Genomic DNA, 14,768 nt, shown 5'->3' with positions numbered 1-14,768 from the left:
AAATGAAGGTTTTTGATGAACACATTTCTCCATATAATGGACGTCAATGGGCCCCAAACGGGTCAAGGTCCAGATGACAGTGTCAGCGCCGCTTCAACGGGCTTTAAACGACACCAGACGATGAATACGGGTCTTATCTAGCGAAACCATCGTCATTTCACACATAAATAAAAAAGTTTAAGTTTTATAAGCACAAGCGCTCGCCTTGCTCTGTTCTGTGATGCGCGTTCGTGACGTCACGTAATACACAATTACGTTGAAAAGGTCACGCAAATTTCTGTCCTGACGAAAATGTTCTTTTATGCTTTTTAATATTACAACACCAGGATACGCACACGACATGGGCATTTTAAACGATAAACTGACACAAAGACATTTGAATATGTGTGTATGGTCCTCCTTCCGCACATTATTATTTGCATATACAGTATGGTTTCAATGTTTCCACACACGCTAGCAAGACAAAACTTGGGCTGCATCGGATCTAATATATTATATAGACTCATTACATGCAAAGTGAGATATTTCAAGCCTTTATTAGTTATAATTTTGATGATTATGGCTTACAGCTTATATAAACCTCTTCAAAATATTCTAATTTTCATAAGCTGTAAGCCATAATCATCAAAATTATAACAAATAAAGGCTTGAAATATCTCACTTATCGTGAATAAAACACAGCTATTGACCAATCAGAATCAAGGATTGGAACTAACCATTTTATAAACTAAAATATAGTACATTCATTTAATTGACACACAAAAAAAAAATCTGTATTTTTTGACAGACGAATACGCGAAGAGCACCAGAGGGTAAAAAATAAAAATAATAATAATTTTCCCTCATTGCTTGTCTGGGACATAACCTCAGACTGACGTGGAAGAGATCGGCGCTGGACTGTCTCAGAATTGTTTCCCGGGATCGTGGTCACTTCCGTGTCTTCAGGGGAATTTCAAACAAGCCAGTTTGAAGTGTGACGTGGCCCGTAGTGAAGGGAATAACCTCATTTGGTGTCGGCTCTTGAAATAATCATCTACATTTGCATTTAGATAGTCAGTTGTCGACGGCATGTCTTGAGCGACTCTTCTCGGCGTTCGGCGGGGAAATTGGTTTGTTACTCCAGCCTTGCTGAGGAAGATTTGAAATTTCCAATTACAAGACTCGGGACAAGAGATGTGGCACTTCCAGGAGTGAGCGTGCGGAAAACTTGGAGAGCAGGAACAAGCAGACGGGTCGTGATTCGATTAGAGCGAGAGTCTTGCCATCGATGTTCATCTGTGCATACGGGACTTGACGAAAGAACTGAGCAGAACCGGTCTCTTGATGTTCAGGGCAAAAGCCTAATCAATCTAAACATGATAAATGTGGTTAATATGTGGTTAATAGCCACAATATTTAATGATGTGCAGAACTTCTGCAGAGATCTTTCTGTGAGATTCGATCACGTTCTAGGACTAGAATCCGAACTATTCTGGTTTTCAATCCCAATCCACTTAAAGGTGCAGTGAGCAATTTCTGAAAAACTTTAAAATTGGATCTAAAGTGTGTGTGCTAAAAGTCCTAAAAAAAGTGCTAAAACACACTTAGTTGTACCCAATCAGCTGTAAGGGGCGTGTCCACACATTAGGGGAGGGGGGGGGGGGGTGTTGGTGTCTGTTGCATTAGTGTGTTTGTGAATTTAGGGGCGGAGCTATCAAGATAGGGGCGTGTTTGTTGTGGTGATTTCAAATATCAACAGCGTTTCTCAGAAATCGCTTACTGCACCTTTAATTCCCGTTCCTTAAAAGTTCACTGACATGTTTAAGCTTCACGTGGCTTCAGTTACACTTTTTGTTTTTAATTTGATAAGAGCGAGAGTCTTGCCATGGATGTTTATCTGTGCATACGGGACTTGACGAAAGAACTGAGCAGAACCGGTCTCTATTGATGTTCAGGGCAAAAGCCTAATCAATCTAAACATGATAAATGTGGTAAATATGTGGTTAATAGCCACAATATTTAATGATGTGCAGAACTTCTGCAGAGATCTTTCTGTGAGATTCGATCACGTTCTAGGACTAGAATCCAAACTATTTTGGTTTTCAATCCCAATCCACTTAAAGGTGCAGTGAGCAATTTCTGAGAAACTTTAAAATTGGATCTAAAGTGTGTGTGCTAAAAGTCCTAAAAAAAGTGCTAAAACACACTTAGTTGTACCCAATCAGCCGTGTCCACACATTAGGGGAGGGGGGTTGGTGCCTGTGTTGCATTACTGTGCGTTCACACCGGACGCGAATAGTGCGTCAAATTCGCGCCTGCCGTGTCTAGTTATACGCTTGACCACTTTGTGTCCATTCGCGCGTCAAGAGCGAAATTGATGCGTGTAAAAACATAAGTTTGAAGCAAAATTGACGCTTGTTGACGATTGTTTCGAAACCTGTTGGCGGCCATCTTTTTACAAGATGTGCGATCATAATCCTATGTCACTTTATGCCACGTGAACAAGCAGGCTCCTGATTGGTTAACGCGGCGCGAATTGACGCAGAAGTTCCTTTTTTTCAACTCAGGCGGCAGACGCGAATTCGCGTCAAAGCACAAAAAGCACTATAAAATCATTCGCGCGTAACGTGCCAGACGCTCAATTCGCGCGAACTTGAGGCGTATTCGCGTCTACCGCGCTGCACTCTACGCCTCATTCGCGCCGCAGGATTTTTTACGCGCGTAACGCGTCTTCGCATTGACCTAACATTGAAATCACTCGGGCCTGACGCGCTATTTGCGTCCGGTGTGAACGCACCATTAGAGTGTTTGTGAATTTGGGGGCGGAGCTATCAAGATAGGGGCGTGGTCCTTTTGGGTAGGGGTGTGTTTGTTGTGGTGATTTCAAATATCAACAGCGTTTCTCAGAAATCGCTTACTGCACCTTTAATTCCCGTTCCTTAAAAGTTCACTGACATGTTTAAGCTTCAAGTGGCTTCAGTTACACTTTTTGTATTTGTTTGTGAATGAGACTACACTCATGATTTTAAATAATCAGTTAATAATCGGATTGAAAAGCACGTAATCACCTCAATCAATCCAAATTAAATTTCGATTGGATTGGAAGGGGTGTTGTGGACCTGAAATGTATGGAATTCCAAAGCTGCCAAAATAATTAAGAAATAAATGCATAAATAAAAAACAAAAAAAAGAAAGAAAAAAAACGTGTATACGTAAATAAATATACAGAGAAATGTATGAGTCTTTATACTTTTATTTCCTTATTTATGTATAATTGTACATTTATTTATTTCCACATTCTGTGTATGTATTTATGTCTACATATTAATTTCCACATTTATTTATTTTCACATTTCTTTGTCCGTATGCTAATGAGGGGGGAGTGTTTTACCTCATCAGACATCAGCAATCGAGCTCAGAGTGGCAGTGCTTTAGCTTTGAGGCCACAGCGACACCTTGTGGTGTGACCAAGCAAACACGAGGTTTGTGGACATTAATGAGAGAATGAATGACTTAAGGAGATACGCACTATGCCCCAAATATTATATCACGGATTAAGTCGATTAAAATCACCGTAACTTTATGTACAGGTGAAACTCGAAAAATTAGAATATCGTGCAAAAGTTCATTTATTTCAGTAATTCAACTTAAAAGGTGAAACTAATATATTATATAGACTCATTACATGCAAAGTGAGATATTTCAAGCCTTTATTTGTTATAATATTGATGAGTATGGCTTACAGCTTATGAAAACCCCAAATTAAAAATTTGAATATTGTGAAAAGGTTTTCATAATATACTTTGACACGGAAGCGCGTGAAATTATACAGTATTAATCACATTTAATGTAAATGCGCTGATATGGTGCTAATAAGAGCTTGTGTTTATTGTCGATGAGACTCACATAAACTGAGTGTGAAAATGAACAAGTCCACATTATTGATCAATGCATTTGAAACGTGAAGGTAAATTAGGTCACATTCGTGTTTCCTAACTTTGCATGCACAACATGTGACAGTTTAAAAACCTTAATGCATATTCCTAAAATGAAGCTCTCAGATAGCCTACTAATAATTAACCACAGATTGGAATTATTCTGAATTAAATCAAATTAAAGGTTCTCATGTACACGCAGCTTAGTGAAACACTCATATTAATTCAGATTGACATAAATGAGTTTATGCAAACATAACCTACCTAATGAAACAGCTGCTTCTCTGCAGATGGACACACACGAGCTCCACAGAAACAACACGAGCCCACGCAGTGATTAGTCCAACAGTAATTCATCCAATTAGTGTTTACAATGATGAGTGGAATCGATTCTTTCTGCTGTGACTGGATAATTGCTCTGTGTGATTCATTTAACTCTTCCCTTGCCATTGACGGACTTTTCCGGCAACCCGTGCTTCCACTGGTATACGGCAGGGGGCGCTATTACACATCTTCCGAAAGAGTGCAGAATCTAATGGAAGCTCGTTTCCGCCACAGAATCACAAATAAAAAAGGTAATTGCAACTTTTTATCATTCATTTTTATCATACTTTTTTTCATATATTCCGTGATATAAGTCAGAATTGTGTTATAAAGTCAGAATTGCATGAGAAAGTTGTAATTATGTTATAAAGTCAGAATTGTGAGATATAAAGTCGCAATTGCGTGATATAAAGTCAGAATTGCGAGATATAAAGTCAGAATTGCGAGATATAAAGTCAGAGTTGCAATATATAGTCAGAATTGTGAATACAAAAGTCAGAATTGTGAGATATAAAGTCAGAATTGCGTAATATAAAGTCACGATTGTGAGATATAAAGTCAGAATTGCGTGATATAAAGTCACGATTGCATGTTAAAAAGTCAGAATTGTGTGATATAAAGTCAGAATTGCATGAGAAAGTTGTAATTATATGATATAAAGTCACAATTGCGTGATATAAAGTCAGAATTGTGAGATATAAAGTCAGAATTGTGAGATATAAAGTCAGAATTGCGTGTTATAAAGTCAGAATTGTGAGATATAAAGTCAGAATTGCGAGATATAAAGTCACAATTGCCTGTTATAAAGTCAGAATTGTGAGATATAAAGTCAGAATTATGAGATATAAAGTCAGAATTGCGAGATATAAAGTCAGAATTGCGTGTTATAAAGTCAGAATTGTGAGATATAAAGTCGCAGGAAAAAAAGGCACAATTATCTTTTAAAATATGTTATATGTGGCGGAAACATAGAATCTCTGTATTAATACAGATGAACAAGCAGAAACAAGCCATAGAAGCATTGCTTATGCACGTAGTCTTTGATAACAAACAAAAAAAACGTGATCTCAACTTGTTCAAAATGTTGCTTTAAAAAAAATTGTTTTATATAAAGCAAAGACACTGTTCTTTCTTTTAATTTATTGCATGTTCAGATATTCATACAACAAAAATATTATTAAGGCCGTGAAAGTTTTGTGAAAAAAAAAAAAAAATGCTGGTGTTACGAGTTTCAAATGGTGTAACTGGAGTAACAAATGATTTTGACTGGGGTTCACTACTCTCAACTCTCCTAGATGTCAGTCTGGAAAACAGAATCATGGAATCAATGAGTGAAAGAGCGAACCGCCATCTTCATCTCAAAATATCTGTATCTTTATTACAAAGTTATCAAGTCATGGTATAAAACAATAACATTCCCTTCGTGTAAACATGTTTCAGTTTCAGAGTGCATTTGTTAATTTCAAGTTAAACACCTCAATACAGTTTTTTTCTTTACTCTCCACATATCAGTGAACGACATCATTCACACTCACATTCACAGAAATAATCATGTCTTTGCAACAATCAACATCACTCTTTCTTTTAAAGTGCAAGAATATCACAAGGATAAACCATGTTTTATGCTATATAGCTATATATATTTATATTAATATATTTGTTTTCTTTTTAACTATAGGTATCCACCATATTACTAATGTAACAATGAGAATTATAAACCCTCTTTGGCTATAACTGAATATTTACATGACTTTAAAGTCACAACATGAATCATTATACACATAGGGAAAACTGTTCAACTTACAATACACTTTTAAACACGGACCAGACACCTAACTGCCTCTGTATAACTTTAGTAATGATTACCCTTTAAGTTTTAAACAACATAACCCCTTTTCTTAACATTTACAGTAATTTATAACATGTCAGGATACCCTAAAAACCCGAAATAGAGCATTACCAGGAAGTGAGGACATTGGTACACAGATTCACACATTCAGCCACAATACACGTGTGTTATACGGCCGCTCGCGCCATTGTTTGCAAACCCTTTTTCCCGCGATTATAAGCGCGGCTCTTTAACTCGGCTTCACACATCAACAACTCCATAACCAACTTATCACAGTTTCTCTACATCACATACACTTTAGGAGGAAACAGTTCTTGTAATTGTTTTACAAAGTACGAACCTGGAAAACAGAATCATGGAATCAATGAGTGAAAGAGCGAACCGCCATCTTCATCTCAAAATATCTGTATGAGAGACGATGAACGCGTCCGTCACCTAAACAGCGCGGTGCAACAATATCCGCACTTTTTGGTTCCGCTTTCTTTGGTTCCCCCCCTACATTACTATAGTAGTACGCAATAAAAGTTGCAATTATAATAAACGCTGCGTGTTATCACAAACAAATATCAAATAAACACTGAATTGTTTTACACAAAGATATATCACACACTCCCCAACAAATAAAAGTGGCTCCTGACACGAGATACTCTTAACAATTTCCCTTTGAACATTCACTCTTTTCAACAAAACACATTTCAACTCTCAATTAGTGTATCCTGTATGTCCTATATAGTGTGTGTGCTAGATCTCGTCTAGTGAGTATAGAATGTGTGTAATTGTCTTTCAAGGCTTCTCATCCACAGTGAGCTGGATACACAACAGGTAAGTAAGGGTATGGGGCCATGGACGGGGGTTGGAAGTGGTGGAGGTATGGTGCACTGAGACACTGGTAAGTACACTGTACTGGCTGGATTTCAACTGCACTCACAGTGGGCCGCGGGTGATAAGCAGGTTGACCCAAGGATGGGTAAGTAAACACATAGTTTGGCCGTCTCTCTCTCGTGGAGTGTCTCAATAGGACCTGATGTTCTGGTTGTGGTGTGGGGACAGTGTTCTCTTGATGGACAGCATGCAGTTCCTCTTGAACGGTTGCAGGTCGAAGCTGTTCCATGCCATGTTCATCCTCACTGAATGTCTCCTGTTCCTCGTCTCTAACACTCTCCCTGTCCTGTTCAGGTTCTACATCAATCGTTTCTCCCAGGTGGGTCTCATTCTGTCCAGATCTGTTTTGGGAGTCAGGATTAACATGCGGCACAGGTAGGTAATTCCCAGCTCTTGGTTTCTCCATCGGTATTCGCAGCCAGTAACGAGGCACGCATTCCTCTTCCTCAGAGTCACTTATATCTGGATCCTGTGTCTCATGCGTGGGTTGCAGGATGTCTGAAGCTCTCTTCTTTCTATTTTGTGACTCAGCTGTACTGGTAGTCGGGTTCTGAGGAGGCTCTACAGGCAGGTCGTTGACTTGCAACAGGAGGTTCCTGTGTAGAGTTCGAACTGGTCGGCCTCCCGCTTCCGGGCTTACTTTGTAGACAGGATTTTCTCCAACCTGTTCTCTCACAATGTAGATAAGCTGCTCCCAGTACGGTCTAAGCTTTCCCGGCCCCCCTCTCTCACTGAGATTTCGTACCAGGACTCTGTCCCCAGGCTGAAGAACCACACCTCTGCTCCGTTTATCATAGTATGTCTTCCCTTTGGAGCTTGACTGTCGGCTGTTTGCGTCTGCTATTCTGTACGCCTCCACCATTTTTCCAGCCCATTTCTCAGCATATCCTTTTGGTCCATTAGTTTCAGCTCCCTCATCTGTTATGAGGCCGAAGAGGATGTCCACGGGTAGGCGAGGATGTCGGCCATACAACAAATAGTATGGGGAGAACCCTGTGGCCTCATGCCTTGTACAATTATATGCCTGGAGTACATGGGGCAGGTGGTCTTTCCAACTCTCCTTCTCTTTCTCTCCCAAAGTGCGGAGCATCTGCAATAGCGTGCGGTTGAATCTTTCTGCAGGATTGCCCTGGGGGTGATACGGAGAGGTTCTCGAGTGGGCGACACCAGCTAATTGCCTTAGACTTCTGAAGAGTTCATTCTCAAACTCTCGACCCTGGTCATGGTGTAGTTTGGCCGGGTATCCAAATCTGGGAATGAAATCATTGAAAAGCCTGTCAGCAGCTGTCTTACCAGCCTTGTTTCTGGTGGGGTAGGCTTGCGCGAATCTGGTAAAGTGATCAACCACTACCAGGATATACTCGTATCCACCTTTGCAAGCTTCCAGGTGAAGGAAATCGATGCACACTAACTCAAGGGGTGAATTTGAGGTAATACTTCCCATTGGTGCTCTTTCATGTGTGGCTGGCTTCTTCTGTTTAATGCAAGAGCACTTTCTGGTCACATACTCCTCTATATCTCTTTTCATGAAAGGCCAATAGAATCGCTCCCTTGCTAGGTTCAGAACTTTTTCCACGCCAACATGGCACATGTTGTTATGTAGCTGGGTGAGTACTGTTCGTCTGTAGGTGGCGGGCAGGACCAGTTGTTGTCGACCTGCACTCTTCCTGTAGAGAAGGTCATTCTCTATGTGTAATCTGCTCCACTCTCTTAACAGCCTCCTTGCGTGTGTGTCCATTCCCCTTTTGACATCCTCTGTTAGTGGTGTGTCATTTTCCTTCAACGCCATTACTTTCCCAATAGCGGGGTCTTTTCTTTGTTCCCTCACAAGCTCATCATGATTGACTTCCGGCAGAGGCTCAACTTGAGGTTGGCTGTGGGATGTTAAGTTGAGGGCTGCCACCCAGGCCACATCTCCTTGTTGTGCTCTCCGGCTTCCTTCCCATACAGCACATACTGCCTCCTCCGATATCTCTTCCGAACACCCAGCCATGAAGGTGTCAATGTCCAGGGGGCAGCGTGATAAGGTGTCAGCATCGATGTTGGTTTTGCCTGGCCGGTATTTGATATCAAAGTTGAAATCGGCCAGCTGTCCCACCCACCGGTGACCCACTGCGTTGAGTTTGGCAGAACTCAGAATGTATGTGAGGGGATTATTGTCCGTGAAGATTGTGAAATGTGGGGCGTAGAATAAGTAGTCCCGGAACTTCTCGCATACCGCCCACTTCAACGCGAGAAATTCCAGCTTTCCGCTGTGTAGGTGATAATTTTGTTCTGCCGATGTTAGTGTGCGTGACCCGTACCCAATCACCCTCATCTTCCCATCCTGGTTCTGATAAAGAACTGCACCGAGCCCTTTTTGGGAGGCATCTGTGTGGAGTGTGAAGGGGCTATTGAAATCGGGATACGCCAGCACTGGGGGTTTGGTTAGCCGATCCACAAGCTGTTCAAGGATCTGTTGGTGTTGCATATTCCATTCTACCGGAGTACGGGAGGACTGCTGATTGCATTTTGTTTTTCCTCGTGACGGTTTGGCTGGAGGGGTGCTGGGCTTCGACTGGAGCAGATCATACAGGGGTTTAGCTATACGTGAGAAATCCTGCACGTATGTTCGATAATAGCTCAGGAACCCAAGCAACTGCCTGACGTCCCCAACGGTCTGTGGTGTCTTGTCTTTCAGTGCCCGCACTGCTTCAAGGTCTTTGGGGTCCATTTTTACTCCTTCCGCTGACACCAACCGGCCGACATATCGGACCTCCCTGCGGAAGAGCTCGCATTTCTCCGGCTTCAGCTTTACCCCGTGGTGTTGCAAGGCTTGGAGGACTCTGCGTAGCACCTGCACATGTTCATCAAAGGACCTGGAGAAGCACAACACGTCGTCGAGGTAAGGGATGCAGCATTCGTCTCTCAGCGTGTCAAGCATACTTTCCATGCTCCTTTGGAAAGCTGCTGGGGCGTTCGATAGCCCAAAGGGTATTCTGACCCACTCGTACAGCCCCCATGGGGTTATGAATGCGGTCAAGTACCTGGATCCTTCGGCAATAAAGCCTTGATGGTAGGCTTTCCCCTGATCGAGGATTGAAAACCAGGCATATCCTCCCAGGGAGTCAGTAAGGTCCTGAATTCTGGGAAGAGGGTGACGGTCCGGCAGGGTTTTGTTGTTTAGAAGCCGGTAATCGACACACAGGCGCAAGGACCCATCTTTCTTCCTTACACAGATGACAGGAGCTGAATAAGGCGACTGGGACTTCACGATCCACCCTTTAACCAACAGCTCCTGGATGTACTCCTTAACTTCCCTGTAGAGTGGTTTTGGGATGGAAGCGTAGGCCCTCTGAACTGGGATGTCATCCTTAGTCCTGATCTCCATCTGTAGGGAGGGGATGCACCCTATGTCGCCGCTGTTGCGGGCGAATGCTCCACATTCCTCGTAGAGCACTTCCTTTACCGCCTGTTGTTGTTCAGGGCTGAGGTGACTGATATCAACAGGAGGAAGCCAGGGCTCGGGTGGAGAGGTGCTGGGAGAAGCGACGGCCTTGACCTCAACTGATGTCATCTTTCTTGGTGTGGGATCAGCCTGATGTAACTCTGGTGCATCGGTCTCAATGACTTTGATGACATGTTGGATGGTTCCCAGAGAGGTTCTTCTCGGCAGGGTGACCTCATGTTTTGAGTGATTGGAGATGGGCACTTTAACATAAGGCCGTCGGGTGTTATTGATTTCCAAGAGGCCTTCTCCTACACTCAACTGCCCTAAGACAACGCTTTCCTCCGTCGGTTCGTATAGTACAATGGGGTTAGAGACATCAAAGTTTGGGGGTACCCTACACCATACATGAGCTGTTCTGCCAGGGGGAATGATAGTATGGTCTTGGCCCACTCTTATAGTGACTGGATCACAGTATGTCCTAGGAGGCACTTGAATGAAATTCACAATGGTCTCCACCTGTTCCTCATCTATCCCAAAGGCACTGCGGAGAAGGCTGACCACCGTTGCAACAGCATCGCCCGAGGACTCTTTCCTTCTGATGATCTCCTGGAGGACATTGGCTCCTAGAAGGGGCTGGGGCAGTGGCAGTGGGCTGACTAGGAAAGGGGCCTGTATGGTGAGATTCGGGTCTTCATTCCCTACAAGATTGACAGTGAGCTCAACCCACCCACTATAGGGGACAGCATGTCCAGTGACTGCATAGACGCCAAGTTCTTCATCTAAAAGCTCAGAAAGGGGTCTCAAGATATGATTAGGAATGTGAGTGTCAGTCCATTGTTGGTCAATTATGCTCACCTGCGAGCCTGAATCAAACAGGACTGTAGCTGGGTACCCGCCAATCAAACATTTCAGCAGACTTTTCTTCCCAATTAGGGGTGCCTTGCAGGCGATGTTATTCTGGCTGGTCAGTACATGTGGATTTTGCTGTTTGTTTTGCTTGGGGTGCCTTGTTATTTGATTGTTACTTGTTACTATTTGGGACTGAAGCTGCTCACCGGTCTCTGGGCGTCCCTCCACAAAGACCGAGCCCCGTTTCCCTGCACCCTGACCCGTTGCAGACATCCCACTGCTCTGTGTCCTGCCTCTCCACACACGAAGCAATGGTTACACTCCTGTGCATTTTGTTCGGTACATTTCGGACAACGAGCTGTCCTTCCTCTCACCTGGACTGTAGGTTGCCCCAGCTGTGGTTGGACAGGTCTGCTAGAGGTTGGCTGAGGAGGAGGATAAGACACACGAGTATTTTCTGTCCGCTGCTCAATCAAAGAAGCCACCATTTGTGTCAGGGTCTCTACCTGAGAAGTGAGCTGTTGTATTGTCTGGAGATTCTCATTGTCTGATGGTGTATCCCGTGACTTGTAATTGTTGTTACGATCTACTGTCTCAACCTTGGCGCTGTGTGCTTGTGTTACCTTTTGTCGGGGAGTTTGGCCCAGCCTGCGCTGGTGCTCGTTCTCATCACTTATTATTTTCATGACCTGTCGAAGGATTTCCTCATCTGTGACTTGACTGTTTGAGATTAGAGGCCTCAGTCTCTGTCGGAGGTCAGCATGTTTTGTCCCCAAACCTTGATAGATAGTATGGAGGAACACCTCCTGGATGGTCTTGGGATCATATGAAATGTCTACACTGACCTGTCGAGACTGGAAAAGGATTTTCTGCTTGAGCCCAATCATGCGGTAGAGAAACTGCTGTGGTGATTCTTGGTCTGATTGCCTGGCGCACATCAATTCCTGGAACATCTCAGTCGTTGCTTTCTCTCCGAGGTGAGACCTGAGGAAACCTTTGAGTTCAGATACTGTAATTGAATCTTTGTTTACAAGCATATCTTTAAAAGCCCCTGGTTTAATGATCCTCAACACCCCTCTCACCACCTCTGCTTCCGCAAAACCCTCTTTCACTCCCTCGTCGATTTGTTTGCTGATATTGTTGAAATTTAAATCAGAGTTCTGATCCCCAACCTGACCACCATGTACTTTGAAGTCTCTGCGCTGCAGGTAGGAGAGGTCCTTCAGTATTACTGGTCTCTCCGAGGTCATCTGTGGCATACAGTGTAACTCTGACTCAGTCTGGTGGAGGTAAGTTGTGGGTGGTGAGGTCTCTGTAAATTCACGTCGTCGCAGTTTCTCACCCATCTCTTCATACACTTGTCTCAGTTCTTCTAATGACTGTGTTGTTGTATTGGTATGAGTGTTAGAGTGGGGTTGTGTTTGCATAACTGTAATGTTAGGGCAAGAATGAGGTTGTGATGCAGAGTTTGGGATTGTAGTGGATGGACTGTGACTAGGTGTAACGTGTGTGCTACCATCACTCAAAGTACCCACTGGAAAATTAACAGGTGCATCAGCATTAATTACTCTACCTATCAAATCATTTAAAACCAACAACTGACCCATACCCTCATCCTCAAGTCCCAATAAAGTGTCAGATTGCATGTAGGAGACTACATACTCCATGCACCCTTCTTCATCATTCGCATTCAGCTCTTCTTCATGTTGACTGTTAATTGCAATTTCTTTTGCAACCTGATAGATGTCGTTGCTTGAGAGTCTGAATAGTTGTTTCTTGATGCCCCATACTAATTCTTTACGCGTTGCTGACATGGTGTGTAGTTCTGATGTCCCCTTGTGGATTGTGAGTTCAGTAAATCAGTGGTGTAGTGACTTAATCAGTGGAGTAAGTGGCGTGTGTGTGTGCGTGTCGACCTCCCAAACACAGGTGAGATCCCCTGATGCTGGAGTGCGATGACCAAAGGATCGGCGTGTAGTCCTCTGGTACGGGCCTCTGGATCAGCAGTGCGGCTCCTAAGCGAGGTTGAGATCCCTTTTCCCTTTGGTCTCCCTCCTTGGACACCCACGGCTTGACTCCTGGCCTGCAGCAGCGTCTTGTCACCTTGGTCGCGTGGTTCTAGTATCTCTGGATCTGCTCCTCCTGGTTGTGATGAGGAGAGATCCCGGACGAGCCCCCACAGTTTGTTACGAGTTTCAAATGGTGTAACTGGAGTAACAAATGATTTTGACTGGGGTTCACTACTCTCAACTCTCCTAGATGTCAGTCTGGAAAACAGAATCATGGAATCAATGAGTGAAAGAGCGAACCGCCATCTTCATCTCAAAATATCTGTATCTTTATTACAAAGTTATCAAGTCATGGTATAAAACAATAACATTCCCTTCGTGTAAACATGTTTCAGTTTCAGAGTGCATTTGTTAATTTCAAGTTAAACACCTCAATACAGTTTTTTTCTTTACTCTCCACATATCAGTGAACGACATCATTCACACTCACATTCACAGAAATAATCATGTCTTTGCAACAATCAACATCACTCTTTCTTTTAAAGTGCAAGAATATCACAAGGATAAACCATGTTTTATGCTATATAGCTATATATATTTATATTAATATATTTGTTTTCTTTTTAACTATAGGTATCCACCATATTACTAATGTAACAATGAGAATTATAAACCCTCTTTGGCTATAACTGAATATTTACATGACTTTAAAGTCACAACATGAATCATTATACACATAGGGAAAACTGTTCAACTTACAATACACTTTTAAACACGGACCAGACACCTAACTGCCTCTGTATAACTTTAGTAATGATTACCCTTTAAGTTTTAAACAACATAACCCCTTTTCTTAACATTTACAGTAATTTATAACATGTCAGGATACCCTAAAAACCCGAAATAGAGCATTACCAGGAAGTGAGGACATTGGTACACAGATTCACACATTCAGCCACAATACACGTGTGTTATACGGCCGCTCGCGCCATTGTTTGCAAACCCTTTTTCCCGCGATTATAAGCGCGGCTCTTTAACTCGGCTTCACACATCAACAACTCCATAACCAACTTATCACAGTTTCTCTACATCACATACACTTTAGGAGGAAACAGTTCTTGTAATTGTTTTACAAAGTACGAACCTGGAAAACAGAATCATGGAATCAATGAGTGAAAGAGCGAACCGCCATCTTCATCTCAAAATATCTGTATGAGAGACGATGAACGCGTCCGTCACCTAAACAGCGCGGTGCAACAATATCCGCACTTTTTGGTTCCGCTTTCTTTGGTTCCCCCCCTACATTACTATAGTAGTACGCAATAAAAGTTGCAATTATAATAAACGCTGCGTGTTATCACAAACAAATATCAAATAAACACTGAATTGTTTTACACAAAGATATATCACACTGGCGATGGCTTGTAACTTAAAAAATTTTTTTTTGAAAGAGTTAAAGGTGCACATCATAATCACAATGATGATGTCTATAAGAATAACTCCACGAACCT

This window comes from Phoxinus phoxinus, assembly GCF_949152265.1.
Source record: "Phoxinus phoxinus genome assembly, chromosome: 7".
Classification (NCBI taxonomy): Eukaryota; Metazoa; Chordata; class Actinopteri; order Cypriniformes; family Leuciscidae; genus Phoxinus; species Phoxinus phoxinus.
Note: the sequence above shows the minus strand (reverse complement) of the source record.